The following is an 18,338-nucleotide window of genomic DNA, read 5'->3' on the forward strand; positions in this document are numbered from 1 at the left end:
CTAGGAACAGTTAGCTAGGATTTTGTTAGCTTGGATTCTTAACAAAATTTCTCATAGTTAATTTGTTTGTTTCTAACAAATTTTATTTTGTCCAATGTTTTCTTCATTATGCCACTTGTTGGATTCTGATAAGCCAAAATCTAAATATGAAATTGAATAAAAATGGTTATTTTGTGGTGAATGGATTCGTATATCTGTGGGTGAAAGTAGAATAGTAAATGACCGTTGAATCAGATTCAAAGAATGTACAGTGTAACTTATTAATGTGAAATCTAAATATTCCTCGGGTATTACCTACCCGTTAAAATATTTTCACCATTAACAGTTTGTACAAAAGACTTTTTAATTACAATTTTTGAGAAAATATACTTACATATATATTTTCTTCAGATGTAATCATTAATTTAATGAGTCAATGTGATATTAAACTCATCTGGTTTACCGTTAGAACTAGAATACATAATCTCTAAAACATTAGAGATTACATAATCGCCATGTAGAACGAAGATAAATGATGTAGAACGATACGTAGAATGAAGATAATCGATGTAGAATGATATGTAGAACGAAGATCATGCTTGGGGTATAGATTGTGATATTTTAGCGTGTGGTGTTAATGATACGGTGCTGTTGCTGGTGTTTCTGTTGGTGTCGGTGATGTTGCTGAAGCTGGTACATTTTGCATCATATTTTTCAAGGCTATAACTTGGGCGCGAAGCTCGTTGACTTCTGCTATTACCCCAGGATGATTGTCGGTCGGAACGAGCGGATGAATAAGGTTTAGAATTTTAGATAGAATATAATTGTGGCTAGATACTCTGGAATTGAGTGTGAAAATGGTGTATCGAATGGGTTCGCCGGTAAGTGCTTCAGGTTCATCGCCAAGAAGGAAAATTTGGTTGATGGAAAGGAATTGCCTTCTTCTCGTTTTCATCGGTTAAGTCGGCTACGAACCCATCAGATGAATTGGGGATGGCTGATTGGTTGATTCATTCTGGTGACGCTGCTTTCGGAGCTTAGGTGAACATCCATGTCGGAATAGCTGTCGGGTTCCGAAGAACTTGAACTAGTGGCGATTTCCATTTCGTTTGATTGAATGAAGGATTTCTCGATATGAAATGATTTTCGACTATCGAATGGTATTCGAATTACATAGAATATCTATATATATAGAACAAAAGATTTCGTAGATTACGGACGAATTTATGAAATATATCAAGCAAAGTTTATGGTAACAGATACGCTAAGATATGGATTAGCAGATACGCTAAGATATGAATTTTGTCTATACACTATTCATGCAGTCAATGCAGTAAGATGTATCTAGACTAAGAATGGTAAGCAGGTAATTTTTGACAAGAAATGATAAGCAAAACTTTTGACATGCAGACCAGGTTCAAGTACAGACTTATTACTGTATCCTAACAACTACTAGGTTGAAGTCCAGACTCATTAATGCATCCTAACAACTATCAGTTAGACACACTAATGCAAGACCTGGTTCGCTAAGACCACCGCTCTGATACCACCTATAACGCTCCGTCCAAATCCATAAGGACGAATACGAGACATTTGGTTACATCGCGAGGTACTTGACCTCTATATGATACATTTTACAAACATTGCATTCGTTTTTAAAAGACAAACTTTCATTTCATTGAAAGTTGACAGCATGCATACCATTTCATAATATATCCAACTATAATTGACTTAATAATAATCTTGATGAACTCAACGACTCGAATGCAACGTCTTTTGAAATATGTCATGAATGACTCCAAGTAATATCTATAAAATGAGCAAATGCACAGCGGAAGATTTCTTTCATATCTGAGAATAAACATGCTTTAAAGTGTCAACCAAAAGGTTGGTGAGTTCATTAGTCTAACATAAATAATCATTTCCATCATTTTAATAGACCACAAGATTTTCATTTTCCTTTCTCATAAATATACGTCCCATGCATAGAGATAAAAATCATTCATATGGATTGAACACATGGTAACCGACATTAACAAGATGCATATAAGAATATCCCCATCATTCTGGGACATCCATCGGACATGATATAAAACTCGAAGTACTAAAGCATCCACTACAACGGATGGGTTTTGTTGGGCCCAATAGATCTATCTTTAGGATTCGCGTCAATTAGTAGACTGGTTTACTAATTCTTAGGCTACCAAGCAAAAGGGGCATATTCGGCTTCGATCATTCAACCATACAATGTAGTTTCGATTACTTGTGTCTATTTCATAAAACATTTATAAAAACAGCGCATGTATTCTCAGTCCCAAAAATATATATTGCAAAAGCACTTAAAAAGGGAGTAATGAAACTCACCATACTGTATTTTGTAGTAAAAATACATATAATGAAACTGAACAATGCAGGGTTGGCCTCGGATTCACGAACCTATATCATTTGTATATATATTAAAATATATTCGTAATCAAACAAACTTATATATGTGTAGTTATGTTTTAAGGTTAATATTTATATAATTAATACTTATAATATATTATTTTATCTGATATATAACTTAATTAACATTATATCCATATAAATAATATTGTGATAATTAAAACATAATATTATGTATTGTTTGTATACATATGTAATAAATATATTTTTATATACATATCTTCTGTTAAAAAATTAATAATTGTAATAATACTAGGTTAAAGATAATAATAATAATGGTAGTAATAATAATATCATAATTAAAATAAGGTAATAATAATAAATATAGTAATAACAATGATAATATTATTTATAGTTAAATAATAATAATGATAATAATACTTATTAATATCTAAAAAAAACTTAATGATTTTATATCTATACGTACATATATATAGGTACTTTGTTTATAATATGCACGACTATAGTTATGTTATTTATATCCTAATCAATATAAATCTTATATTTATCTAACTACTTATCTTATTCAAGATCATAAGATTTTTCCATAATTTTCAAGTTTAGTTCATAAACGTATAATATACTTAATAATAATAATAATAATCATAGTTATAACTATAATATTAATAATAACAATAATAATAATAAATGATAATTAATACTTGTATTAGTGATAAAATTACATTCCTAATAATAATAATTTTAGTAATGACAATGATATTAATATTAATTATACTAAAAATCTTATTACTAATATTACTTAATAATAACAATAATAAATGATAATAATAATAACAAGTAATAAGTAAACTACCTCAAAGAAGTAGTCCTTAAAAAAATGCCCAAGTCCGGGTTTGAACCCGCGACCTCCCGATAACATCCTTAACCATTAATCCATTTGTGACTTCCTAATACAATATGGATCCAAATTGTTTTAACCCACGAATCAGTTTTCTTTTTAAAGAACCCATTTACTTATTCATTATCTTTATTTTCGATCATCACATCATCGTGAATCATAATCGTGTATCATCATTGTGACTCATTACGTTTATCATAATTATTATAACCTCATTATCATCATCTAGTAACTATAATCATCATCACATCCATGATCATCATTACGATGATCATCATTATCCTTATTATACCATTGTTACCATGATCATTATCATACTCCATCATCAACGTACATCATCTCCCTTAACCGTAACATCATCATTCGTTATTCAACAGGAAAGCGAAGCTGGATCACGGTTTAAAGGAAACGTGGCCCAACAAGAAAAAATACGTGCGGTGGCCCAACAAACTATACTAGATCTCTCGGCCCAACTAAAAACGTAAACCGTGGCCTAAATATATATATGGCCTGCTTGGTTTTTCATATAATTTTTTACAGAAAATGCAGTAGTAATCCAACATCCTCATTGCCACGTCATTTCTCCACTAGCCTTATTATTTCTTTAATTATCATTGCACACACATCTTTATCATATATTACCTGTTCTATAAAGAATAGATTAAAAAGAAACAGGAAAAAGGCATAGCTTATTTTTTTTTTTCTTGTTTCTCTTCCAAACAGAAACAGTAAGGGGACAGCCCTCAATTACAGCAGAGATCGAAAAACATAAGTTGCAAAGTTGTATTGGGTTCACGACTTCAATAGGAAGAAGAAGAAAAAATATAGTGGAGAGAGAGAGAAATTAAGAGAGAGAAGGAAGTGATGGTTTATGATAGTCGAAGAAACATAAAACAGTAGGCGTATAGTAGTAGATGCAACAAGGATTTTGAATGGTGGTTGATGGTAGTTGTAACAGGAGCGGTATAGGGTTGCTGAGTGTCGATATGGTGGTGATTTGTTGTAAGGTTTTAGCTGCAAAACAGGAGTGGTGTTCGACTTCAATGGAAACAGAAAATAAGTCGAACTATAAAGGTGATGGTGGAGGTTGATCATAGTTGTTCTTGGTGTGTTCGTTGTACAGCAAAACATAAAGACGATGATGGTTTGATTTGGTTGAAAGTGATGGTATTCGATTTGAGGATTGATCGTGTAATCATCTTAGAAATAGGTGTAGAAATAGATGCTGTAGCAGCGAACATATAACAGAAATAGAAGGTTAATAGTAGCAGTGACACGTTGATGGTGGTGGGTCTGTTTCTGGTTGTCACGAATAAGAAGAAAGAAGAAAATAAAATAACGATGGTACGTGGCTTGGTTGTTTTCGAAGAAACATAAACACGAGTGTGTGGTGATGGTTGTTTTTGGTTTTTAAACAGAATTTAGAGAGCGATAGGATGAGAGAGAGATAGAAGGAAGTGGCAGTTTACGGTTGAAGTGGGTGGATGGTGGTTGTTCATGACATAAATAGAAACCGAAAGTGGTGGTTTCAATATGGTGGTCGATAGTTCTTGTTATGGTAGGTTTTCATTGCAAGTGGGTTTCGATAACCCAAGTGGTTTTCGGTTATTGTAGTTTGATAAAAGAGGTGGTTGTTTGGAGAAGGTCACGATGTAGGGTTGGTTTGTGATGAGAGTTCTTGGTTAACATCAACTCTCGTAGCTGTAGTAGACCACATGAGTTCGGTTATGGAAATTCGAAGGTAAGGTTATGATCTTGGGTTTTATGTAGCATCAAACAAGGGAGCATGATAGTTGAAGTAGCAGTAGTAGTAAAGAAGAGGAAGGTGGGTGATTAGTGTTGGAGATGAAGCAGGAAAAGGAAAAAAAATATGGTTAAGGTGATTATTGCATACAACATATGCATATAAAGATAGAGTTATAACATATATAATTAATATACTAATCAATCTATCACAGTAATTCAATCACTACAGTTGTGGGTATCATTCAATTCACAGAATCTATTGAGATCGTAAGTATTAATAATATAATATTAATAATAAACGTGTTAAAAGGAACTAGCAGCCATGAATTTTGGATTCATATTACCGACGCTTTTCCCATGAAGTGCTATATCGTGCCCATTGCTAAACAGTTAATGTAATAAAGTGTTCCTAAAAATCCCAAACTTTTAGATTAAATATATTTAATTATTTCACTCATTAACTGTTTAAAACCTGATCAAAAAGGTTCGATAATTATTTATTTTCTGTTACAATTTATATGTACGGAGCACTAATATTTAAACTTAAAAAGGTAAAAATATTTTAACAAATCTAAAATCTTCGTAATCAATTTACAGTCCAACTTTTATTTTAAAACCTCTTAAACTCATATTAGATCTATATGAACACTAGCGAAATGTCAACCGAGTGTTACTGACGTTTACTAATTAAGCTCAAAATCATTTATTTTCCATATACTATATGTATATATAATTACATTTTAATATCAGGTTTTATTATATAACTAAATATATATATATTTTCAAATAAATATATTTACAATTAACCTTCATGTATATATACATATATATATATGTATCTATTTACAAATAGTTGTTCGTGAATCGTCGAGAACAGTCGAAGGTCAATTGAATATATGAAACAGTTCAAAATTTTTAAGAATCAATATTACAGACTTTGCTTATCTTGTCAGAATTATGGAATCGTATCGTGAGTTTAGTTTAAAATTAGTCGAAATTTTCCGGATCACTACATCAACCCCAAGAAAAATATAGTTAGTGTTAAAATTTATCAAATAAATTCTAAATATATTATTAATAAGCCTATAATTTATATAACTCATTTTCGGATCACCGTTTATTTTAAAATCACATAAGTTTGAATTAAACTTCTCTAAATAATAATCGAAACGTCCAATGAGTATTACAATCATTTAATATTTATTTTTAATATACTTTTATGTATATATAGATATGTTTTAAATAATAATTATTATAATATCATATTTTATAACAACAACATTAATTATTTCAGATTATACCTCCAATTATTATTTATATATATACACACATATCTATTTACAAATAGTTGTTCGTGAATCGTCGAGAACAGTCGAAGGGTAATTGAAACAGTTCAAAAATTTTGAGACTCAGTTTATCAGTGAAATGTCGGTTCATCAAGTATGTAATCGATTTATTAATATTCTTTTAATTTCCGAAATTCCTCTATGATTTCTGTATAATCTTTTGATAGAACAATAGTAGCAATAAATGATGTTATTGGTGGTTTGATAATGGTAATCGAAAAAGAAAAAAAAATCTGATGAATTTGTTTTGACAGCGAGCGACTGATTTTGTTTGGGTTATTCAAGAAACAAATTTGTATGCAGCAACCGTAAATATGACGGTTTGGGTGTGGTGTTTTGGTTATTGAAGTTATGGTTTTGATCGAAGCAATTGAAACAATCATGTTGCAGGTTCGGAAAAAAAAATGGTTCGAAAGGGAAATAGATACAAAAAATTATGGGTTTGGTGATGGTTTGGGTTGTTTGATCAGTGAATAAAATAGAAATAAATAGTAGCAGTATGCGAGCAACAAGAGAGTGATCATGGAGATTGAAGTGGGATTGTGGTGGTGGTTGGTTTAGGTTTGTCGAATCATAAACAATAGAGGGAACGTAGCAGCCATCTCTTAATTGGTTTTGTTGGGATTTAACAAGTTTCATAATACTTATAATCATTCAAGAAATAAGATTTGCGGAAGCGTATAAATTACCATTTTAAAACTTGTAAATCTTTAACCATTTAAAGTTAAATCCCAAAAAAGGATCAAGTTGTGAAACATACTTACAAACTAAGAGTGGGTTTAGAGTTTATACCTCCTCAAGCTTGTTGAGGGTAGTTTACAAATGTGCAAGATGATGATGAAGATGAAGGCAAGAAAGCTTCTAACTTGAAGCCTCAAGTGTGTAATACCCCAAGCTTTTGATGCACCAACAAAACCTTCAAATTGGTTAGGATTTAGAACACTTAATCACTTGATTTTACAAGCAAAATGCTCCCTTTTTTTTGTTAAAACAGTTCAGTCAGAAATGCCCAAAAAAATGAGCTGAATGCAGTTTTTTTGATCACTTATGTGTACTACAACTTGAGTCAAGCCTTGGTTTTAAGACCCTTGCATGTACATAAGGAATATTGTGTTAAAAGTAACAAAATAGGCATGGGTGTGTCATCCTTGGAGACACAAAATTCTGCACATGTTTAATAAAATAACAATGTCTTAATATATATAAAACTTGTTATATTTATATAAAACCATGTATTTTATTAAGTTACTTGCTTATTTTATAAACCTTTTATAAAATATAACACAATATAATTATTTAAACCTATAAATAATTAAATATAAATTATCCAAATAATTTATCTCAAGTGATAATATTTTAGAAAACTGATTTTCAAAAGTTCAAGTGTTACGTATTTATTTAACGATCAAACCGTTGAGATTAAATACATATAGAGTGTCGGTAAGCTTGTTATTGGGTATGACCCGACTTGGGGTCATAACGTATTAACCACATTAATTTAATATGTCTCTTGGGCATAAGAAAAACCTACAATCTCCCACTTGCACGAGAACATAAGAAATTAATGCAAGTGACGGATACCACCTAACGACCGTCCATCACCCCCAATATGTTATGACTATGTGCCATTCAATAACATCATCCCTTTAGAGTTTCCATCTCAAATATGAATAGGTGAATCTTTCATCACATCCTTTCGTCCTAGATGTCATGTTAAATCCAAGAGACACAGAGTGATCACTCTCTTTTAGATTTAACTTTATCAGGCCTTAGACATCTGACTCTCAACGAATAAGAGGGACAAATTCCATCTTGATTACATACGTCCTAGATATATACCTTGCATTACACCTGAGCTCTTCCTTATGAACTACCATATTTCAGAATAGTGAAGGAAAGAATCAAGGCATAATACTTAGTGAATATCCGAACCCAATATGTATCTCAGGTCAGAGGATACAATGATATTCGCCTTTACTCAAGATTACATGTGATCAACCACAAAGGCTCCATTTAGTAAGTCTTGAGGGCGGGTCTTCCAATATTTGTGTCCCACAAATATATGTGAACCTTGGTTGCAACCTTGCCCCACATTCATCCCGTGAATGTATACCAATCCAAGTTCACAATAGTCTAAACCTCACATTTGCTCCCACAAATGTGATCGACTACGGAATTTAGAATAATTACTTATTCATGGATAAAATATGCAAAATAGGAACATAACTCAAAATAAATTAATACCATAATTATATTAATGAGTTTGAACAATTTCGTTCCGTTATAATACTTAAAACAGATCATGACCAATCACTAGAATATCAAAGCCCTAATGCACTAACATGCCCTTGATGTTTTGCACCATGTAAGAGTTTCGTGAGTGGATCCGCTATATTAAGATCTGTGTGAACTTTGCGAATACATATCTTTCCCTTTTCAACTTCATCCCTTATGTAGTTGAATCTCCGCTCAATGTGACGGGTTTTTTGGTGAGCACGAGGTTCCTTGATTTGAGCAATTGCACCCTCGTTGTCACAAAAGATCTCAAGAGGGTCCTGAATGGAAGGGACTACTCCTAAGTCGTCGATGAATTTCTTCATCCATGCAGCTTCCTGAGCTGCCAATGATGCGGCGATGTACTCCGACTCTGTAGTGGATAGAGCAACAACATCCTGTTTTGAACTCTTCCAAGAGACCGCACCTCCATTTAATGTGAAGACATAGCCGGATTGTGATCGAGAATCATCTCGATCAGTTTGGAAGCTCGCATCCACGTAACCTTTTACAGCGAGTTCCTCCTCACCAGACCCATATATCAGAAACATATCCTTAGTCCTCCTAAGGTATTTCAATATACTTTTGACAACAATCTAATGACTATTTCCTGGGTTATTCTAGTATCTACTTGTCAGGCTAAGAGCGCATGACACATCCGGTCTAGTGCATATCATTGCATACATGATTGACCCAATGGCAGACGCATATGGGACTTTATTCATTCTCTCCTGTTCATCTTTCATGGTGGGGCACTGAGTTGAACTAAGGAGCGTTCCTCTTTGAATAGGTACCAAACCTTTCTTAGAGTTCTCCATCTTGAACCTTTTCAAGATCTTTTCAATGTATGCACTTTGATTCAAACCTATCAGTTTCTTGGATCTATCCCTGTAGATCCCAATCCCCAAAACGTATTGTGCTTCTCCAAGATCCTTAATGGAGAATCATTTACTTAGCCAAGTTTTAACACCTTGCATTGCCAGAATATCGTTTCCAAATAACAATATATCATCCACATATAGTACAAGGAACATGATGGTGCTCCCACTAGCTTTCTTGTATACACAAGCTTCATCACCATTTTTAATGAAGCCAAATTTCTTGGCCTCCTCATTAAATCGATGATTCCACATTCTAGATGCTTGTTTCAATCCGTAGATTGACTTCTTAAACTTGCATACCTTTTTAGGATATTTCAGATCAACAAAACCCTCAGGCTGAACCATATATGAAATGTCCCGTTCTTATTGATTAAAAACGTTCCATATTAATTGATTTCGTTGCGAGGTTTTGACCTCTATATGAGACGTTTTTCAAAGACTGCATTCATTTTAAAACAAACAATAACCTTTATTTCATCAATAAAGGTTTAAAAAGCTTTACGTAGATTATCAAATAATGATAATCTAAAATATCCTGTTTACACACGACCATTACATAATGGTTTACAATACAAATATGTTACAACAAAATAAGTTTCTTGAATGCAGTTTTTAAACAATATCATACAAGCATGGACTCCAAATCTCGTCCTTATTTAAGTATGCGACAGCGGAAGCTCTTAATAATCACCTGAGAATAAACATGCTTAAAACGTCAACAAAAATGTTGGTGAGTTATAGGTTTAACCTATATATATCAAATCATAATAATAGACCACAAGATTTCATATTTCAATACACATCCCATACACAGAGATAAAAATCATTCATATGGTGAACACCTGGTAACCGACATTAACAAGATGCATATATAAGAATATCCCCATCATTCCGGGACACCCTTCGGATATGATATAAATTTCGAAGTACTAAAGCATCCGGTACTTTGGATGGGGTTTGTTAGGCCCAATAGATCTATCTTTAGGATTCGCGTCAATTAGGGTGTCTGTTCCCTAATTCTTAGATTACCAGACTTAATAAAAAGGGGCATATTCGATTTCGATAATTCAACCATAGAATGTAGTTTCACGTACTTGTGTCTATTTTGTAAATCATTTATAAAACCTGCATGTATTCTCATCCCAAAAATATTAGATTTTAAAAGTGGGACTATAACTCACTTTCACAGATTTTTACTTCGTCGGGAAGTAAGACTTGGCCACTGGTTGATTCACGAACCTATAACAATATATACATATATATCAAAGTATGTTCAAAAATATATTTACAACACTTTTAATATATTTTGATGTTTTAAGTTTATTAAGTCAGCTGTCCTCGTTAGTAACCTACAACTAGTTGTCCACAGTTAGATGTACATAAATAAATCGATAAATATTATCTTGAATCAATCCACGACCCAGTGTATACGTATCTCAGTATTGATCACAACTCAAACTATATATATTTTGGAATCAACCTCAACCCTGTATAGCTAACTCCAACATTCACATATAGAGTGTCTATGGTTGTTCCGAAATATATATAGATGTGTCGACATGATAGGTCGAAACATTGTATACGTGTCTATGGTATCTCAAGATTACATAATATACAATACAAGTTGATTAAGTTATGGTTGGAATAAATTTGTTACCAATTTTCACGTAGCTAAAATGAGAAAAATTATCCAATCTTGTTTTACCCATAACTTCTTCATTTTAAATCCGTTTTGAGTGAATCAAATTGCTATGGTTTCATATTGAACTCTATTTTATGAATCTAAACAGAGAAGTATAGGTTTATAGTCGGAAAAATAAGTTACAAGTCGTTTTTGTAAAGGTAGTCATTTCAGTCGAAAGAACGACGTCTAGATGACCATTTTAGAAAACATACTTCCACTTTGAGTTTAATCATAATTTTTGGATATAGTTTCATGTTCATAATAAAAATCATTTTCTCAGAATAACAACTTTAAAATCAAAGTTTATCATAGTTTTTAATTAACTAACCCAAAACAGCCCGCGGTGTTACTACGACGGCGTAAATCCGGTTTTACGGTGTTTTTCGTGTTTCGAGGTTTTAAATCATTAAGTTAGCATATCATATAGATATAGAACATGTGTTTAGTTGATTTTAAAAGTCAAGTTAGAAGGATTAACTTTTGTTTGCGAACAAGTTTAGAATTAACTAAACTATGTTCTAGTGATTACAAGTTTAAACCTTCGAATAAGATAGCTTTATATGTATGAATCGAATGATGTTATGAACATCATTACTACCTTAAGTTCCTTGGATAAACCTACTGGAAAAGAGAAAAATGGATCTAGCTTCAATGGATCCTTGGATGGCTCGAAGTTCTTGAAGCAGAATCATGACACGAAAACAAGTTCAAGTAAGATCATCACTTGAAATAAGATTGTTATAGTTATAGAAATTGAACCAAAGTTTGAATATGATTATTACCTTGTATTAGAATGATAACCTACTGTAAGAAACAAAGATTTCTTGAGGTTGGATGATCACCTTACAAGATTGGAAGTGAGCTAGCAAACTTGAAAGTATTCTTGATTTTATGAAACTAGAACTTTTGGAATTTATGAAGAACACTTAGAACTTGAAGATAGAACTTGAGAGAGATCAATTAGATGAAGAAAATTGAAGAATGAAAGTGTTTGTAGGTGTTTTTGGTCGTTGGTGTATGGATTAGATATAAAGGATATGTAATTTTGTTTTCATGTAAATAAGTCATGAATGATTACTCATATTTTTGTAATTTTATGAGATATTTCATGCTAGTTGCCAAATGATGGTTCCCACATGTGTTAGGTGACTCACATGGGCTGCTAAGAGCTGATCATTGGAGTGTATATACCAATAGTACATACATCTAAAAGCTGTGTATTGTACGAGTACGAATACGGGTGCATACGAGTAGAATTGTTGATGAAACTGAACGAGGATGTAATTGTAAGCATTTTTGTTAAGTAGAAGTATTTTGATAAGTGTATTGAAGTCTTTCAAAAGTGTATAAATACATATTAAAACACTACATGTATATACATTTTAACTGAGTCGTTAAGTCATCGTTAGTAGTTACATGTAAGTGTTGTTTTGAAACCTTTAGGTTAACGATCTTGTTAAATGTTGTTAACCCAATGTTTATAATATCAAATGAGATTTTAAATTATTATATTATCATGATATTATCATGTATGAATATCTCTTAATATGATATATATACATTAAATGTCTTTACAACGATAATCGTTACATATATGTCTCGTTTAAAAATCATTAAGTTAGTAGTCTTGTTTTTACATATGTAGTTCATTGTTAATATACTTAATGATATGTTTACTTATCATAGTATCATGTTAACTATATATATATCCATATATATGTCATCATATAGTTTTTACAAGTTTTAACGTTCGTGAATCACCGGTCAACTTGGGTGGTCAATTGTCTATATGAAACATATTTCAATTAATCAAGTCTTAACAAGTTTGATTGCTTAACATGTTGGAAACATTTAATCATGTAAATATCAATCTCAATTAATATATATAAACATGGAAAAGTTCGGGTCACTACAGTACCTACCCGTTAAATAAATTTCGTCCCGAAATTTTAAGCTGTTGAAGGTGTTGACGAATCTTCTGGAAATAGATGCGGGTATTTCTTCTTCATCTGATCTTCACGCTCCCAGGTGAACTCGGGTCCTCTACGAGCATTCCATCGAACCTTAACAATTGGTATCTTGTTTTACTTAAGTCTTTTAACCTCACGATCCATTATTTCGACGGGTTCTTCGATGAATTGAAGTTTTTCGTTGATTTGGATTTCATCTAACGGAATAGTGAGATCTTCTTTAGCAAAACATTTCTTCAAATTCGAGACGTGGAAAGTGTTATGTACAGCCGCGAGTTGTTGAGGTAACTCTAGTCGGTAAGCTACTGGTCCGACACGATCAATAATCTTGAATGGTCCAATATACCTTGGATTTAATTTCCCTCGTTTACCAAATCGAACAACGCCTTTCCAAGGTGCAACTTTAAGCATGACCATCTCTCCAATTTCAAATTCTATATCTTTTCTTTTAATGTCAGCGTAGCTCTTTTGTCGACTTTGGGCGGTTTTCAACCGTTGTTGAATTTGGATGATCTTCTCGGTAGTTTCTTGTATAATCTCCGGACCCGTAATCTGTCTATCCCCCACTTCACTCCAACAAATCGGAGACCTGCACTTTCTACCATAAAGTGCTTCAAACGGCGCCATCTCAATGCTTGAATGGTAGCTGTTGTTGTAGGAAAATTCTGCTAACGGTAGATGTCGATCCCAACTGTTTCCGAAATCAATAACACATGCTCGTAGCATGTCTTCAAGCGTTTGTATCGTCCTTTCGCTCTGCCCATCAGTTTGTGGATGATAGGCAGTACTCATGTCTAGACGAGTTCCTAATGCTTGCTGTAATGTCTGCCAGAATCTTGAAATAAATCTGCCATCCCTATCAGAGATAATAGAGATTGGTATTCCATGTCTGGAGATGACTTCCTTCAAATACAGTCGTGCTAACTTCTCCATCTTGTCATCTTCTCTTATTGCCAGGAAGTGTGCTGATTTGGTGAGACGATCAACTATTACCCAAATAGTATCAAAACCACTTGCAGTCCTTGGCAATTTAGTGATGAAATCCATGGTAATGTTTTCCCATTTCCATTCTGGGATTTCGGGTTGTTGAAGTAGACCTGATGGTTTCTGATGCTCAGCTTTAACCTTAGAACACGTCAAACATTCTCCTACGTATTTAGCAACATCGGCTTTCATACCCGGCCACCAAAAATGTTTCTTGAGATCCTTGTACATCTTTCCCGTTCCAGGATGTATTGAGTATCTGGTTTTATGAGCTTCTCTAAGTACCATTTCTCTCATATCTCCAAATTTTGGTACCCAAATCCTTTCAGCCCTATACCGGGTTCCGTCTTCCCGAATATTAAGATGCTTCTCCGATCCTTTGGGTATTTCATCCTTTAAATTTCCCTCTTTTAAAACTCCTTGTTGCGCCTCCTTTATTTGAGTAGTAATGTTATTATGAATCATTATATTCATAGATTTTACTCGAATGGGTTCTCTGTCCTTCCTGCTCAAGGCATCGGCTACCACATTTGCCTTCCCCGGGTGGTAACGAATCTCAAATTCGTAATCATTCAATAATTCAATCCACCTACGCTGCCTCATATTCAGTTGTTTCTGATTAAATATGTGTTGAAGACTTTTGTGGTCGGTATATATAATACTTTTGACCCCATATAAGTAGTGCCTCCAAGTCTTTAATGCAAAAACAACCGCGCCTAATTCCAAATCATGCGTCGTATAATTTTGTTCGTGAATCTTCAATTGTCTAGACGCATAAGCAATCACCTTCGTTCGTTGCATTAATACACAACCGAGACCTTGCTTTGATGCATCACAATAAATCACAAAATCATCATTCCCTTCAGGCAATGACAATATAGGTGCCGTAGTTAGCTTTTTCTTCAATAACTGAAACGCTTTCTCTTGTTCATCATTCCATTCAAATTTCTTCCCTTTATGCGTTAATGCAGTCAAGGGTTTTGCTATTCTGGAAAAGTCTTGGATGAACCTTCTGTAGTAACCAGCTAGTCCTAAAAACTGGCGTATGTGTTTCGGAGTTTTCGGGGTTTCCCACTTTTCAACAGTTTCTATCTTTGCCGGATCCACCTTAATACCTTCTTTGTTCACTATGTGACCGAGGAATTGAACTTCTTCCAACCAAAATGCACACTTTGAAAACTTAGCGTACAATTCTTCCTTCCTCAATACTTCTAACACCTTTCTCAAATGTTCACCGTGTTCTTGGTCATTCTTTGAGTAAATAAGTATATCATCAATGAAAACAATGACAAACTTGTCAAGGTATGGTCCACACACTCGGTTCATAAGGTCCATGAACACAGCTGGTGCATTAGTTAAACCAAACGGCATGACCATAAACTCGTAATGACCGTAACGTGTTCTGAAAGCAGTCTTTGGAATATCATCTTCTTTCACCCGCATTTGATGATACCCGGAACGTAAGTCAATCTTTGAATAAACAGACGAGCCTTGTAGTTGATCAAATAAGTCATCGATTCTCGGTAGTGGGTAGCGGTTCTTGATGGTAAGTTTGTTCAACTCTCGGTAGTCGATACACAACCTGAATGTACCATCTTTCTTCTTGACAAACAAAACAGGAGCTCCCCACGGTGATGTGCTTGGTCGAATGAAACCACGCTCTAAAAGTTCTTGTAATTGGCTTTGTAGTTCTTTCATCTCGCTGGGTGCGAGTCTGTAAGGAGCACGAGCTATTGGTGCAGCTCCTGGTACAAGATCTATTTGAAATTCAACGGATCGATGTGGGGGTAATCCCGGTAATTCTTTCGGAAATACATCAGGAAATTCTTTTGCGACGGGAACATCATTGATGCTCTTTTCTTCAGTTTGTACTTTCTCGACGTGTGCTAGAACAGCATAGCAACCTTTTCTTATTAGTTTGTGTGCCTTCAAATTACTAATAAGATGTAGCTTCGTGTTGCCCTTTTCTCCGTACACCATTAAGGGTTTTCCTTTTTCTCGTATAATGCGAATTGCATTTTTGTAACAAACGATCTCCGCTTTCACTTCTTTCAACCAGTCCATACCGATTATCACATCAAAACTCCCTAACTCTACTGGTATCAAATCAATCTTAAATGTTTCGCTAACCAGTTTAATTTCTCAATTCCGACATATATTATCTGCTGAAATTAATTTACCATTTGCTAATTCGAGTAAAAATTTACTATCCAAAGGCGTCAATGGACAACTTAATTTAGCACAAAAATCTCTACTCATATAGCTTCTATCCGCACCCAAATCAAATAAAACGTAAGCAGATTTATTGTCAATAAGAAACGTACCCGTAACAAGCTCCGGGTCTTCCTGTGCCTCTGCCGCATTAATATTGAAAACTCTTCCACGGCCTTGTCCATTCGTGTTCTCCTGGTTCGGGCAATTTCTAATAATGTGGCCCGGTTTTCCACATTTATAACAAACTACATTGGCATAACTTGCTCCGACACTACTTGCTCCGCCATTACTCGTTCCGACACCATTTGTTCCTTTCGTTCTATTAACCCCTGGTCCGTAGACCTCACACTTCGCCGCGCTATGACCATTTCTTTTACACTTGTTGCAAAATTTGGTGCAGAACCCCGAGTGATTCTTTTCACACCTTTGGCATAGCTGCTTCTGATTGTTGTTGTTGTTGCGGTTATTATTGTTGTTGGGATGATTGTTGTAGTTGCTGTTGTTGTTGTTGTTGTTATTGGGCCGTTTGTTGTAGTTGCGATTGATGTTGCGATTGTTGGGATAATTGTTGCGATTATTGTTGTAATTGTTGTTGTGGTTGTATTGGTGATTCTTATCACCGTTTTCCTCCCACTTTCTTTTGACTTGCTTCACATTGGCCTCTTCAGCAGTCTGTTCTTTAATTCTTTCTTCAATTTGGTTCACGAGTTTGTGAGCCATTCTACATGCCTGTTGTATGGAGGCGGGCTCGTGTGAACTTATATCTTCTTGGATTCTTTCCGGTAATCCTTTCACAAACGCGTCGATCTTCTCTTCCTCATCTTCGAATGCTCCCGGACACAATAGGCACAATTCTGTGAATAGTCTTTCGTACGTGGTAATATCAAATCCTTGGGTTCGTAACCCTCTAAGTTCTGTCTTGAGCTTATTGACCTCGGTTCTGGGACGGTACTTCTCGTTCATCAAGTGCTTGAATGCTGACCACGGTAGTGCGTACGCATCGTCTTGTCCCACTTGCTCTAGATAGGTATTCCACCATGTTAACGCAGAACCTGTGAAGGTATGCGTAGCGTACTTTACTTTGTCCTCTTCAGTACACTTACTTATGGCAAATACCGATTCGACCTTCTCGGTCCACCGTTTCAATCCGATCGGTCCTTCGGTTCCATCAAATTCCAAAGGTTTGCAGGCAGTGAATTCTTTGTAGGTGCATCCTACACGATTTCCTGTACTGCTAGATCCAAGGTTATTGTTGGTATGTAGCGCAGCCTGTACTGCGGCTATGTTTGAAGCTAGAAAAGTACGGAATTCCTCTTCATTCATATTCACGGTGTGTCGAGTAGTCGGTGCCATTTCCTTCAAAATAGTTAAATGGAACAAGTTAATCATACAGAATATTAAGAGTAGTTAATAGTATTTCGTAGCATAATATGAACTCATTTATAAAAGCTTTTTCTTCATATTAGCGTTTTATAAGTTTAAATTCGGGTAGTACCTACCCGTTAAGTTCATACTTAGTAGCTAATATACAATTCAACTACTACAATTCTATATGAAAAACTGATTATAATAATATTTCGCGTTCAAACTTTTATACAATATTTTACAAACTTACAATACCGCTTATTTTACATAAAGCATGAAATATAGCACACAATAACTTTGATACAAGATAGTTGTGAAGATAATTCTAGCTAGTACACAAGTCGTTCAGCAAAGGCAATAAAGACACGTAATTCATACGTCCAGAAACAAGTCATGCATTCTGGTTTTACTAGGACTACTTCCCATCCTTGGTCTTGTGCAACATAACCGTTATGGCCGTTGATAAGACAGCGTGTTGTAACGTCGTCAAAGGGACGAGGGTTACGTAATGTCCAACAGTCCCGTAATAATCTAAAAACCTCATTTCTTACTCCAATTACCGACTCCGTCACTTGTGGGAACGTTTTGTTT

Source organism: Rutidosis leptorrhynchoides, chromosome 11 (assembly GCF_046630445.1).
Source record: "Rutidosis leptorrhynchoides isolate AG116_Rl617_1_P2 chromosome 11, CSIRO_AGI_Rlap_v1, whole genome shotgun sequence".
Classification (NCBI taxonomy): domain Eukaryota; kingdom Viridiplantae; phylum Streptophyta; class Magnoliopsida; order Asterales; family Asteraceae; genus Rutidosis; species Rutidosis leptorrhynchoides.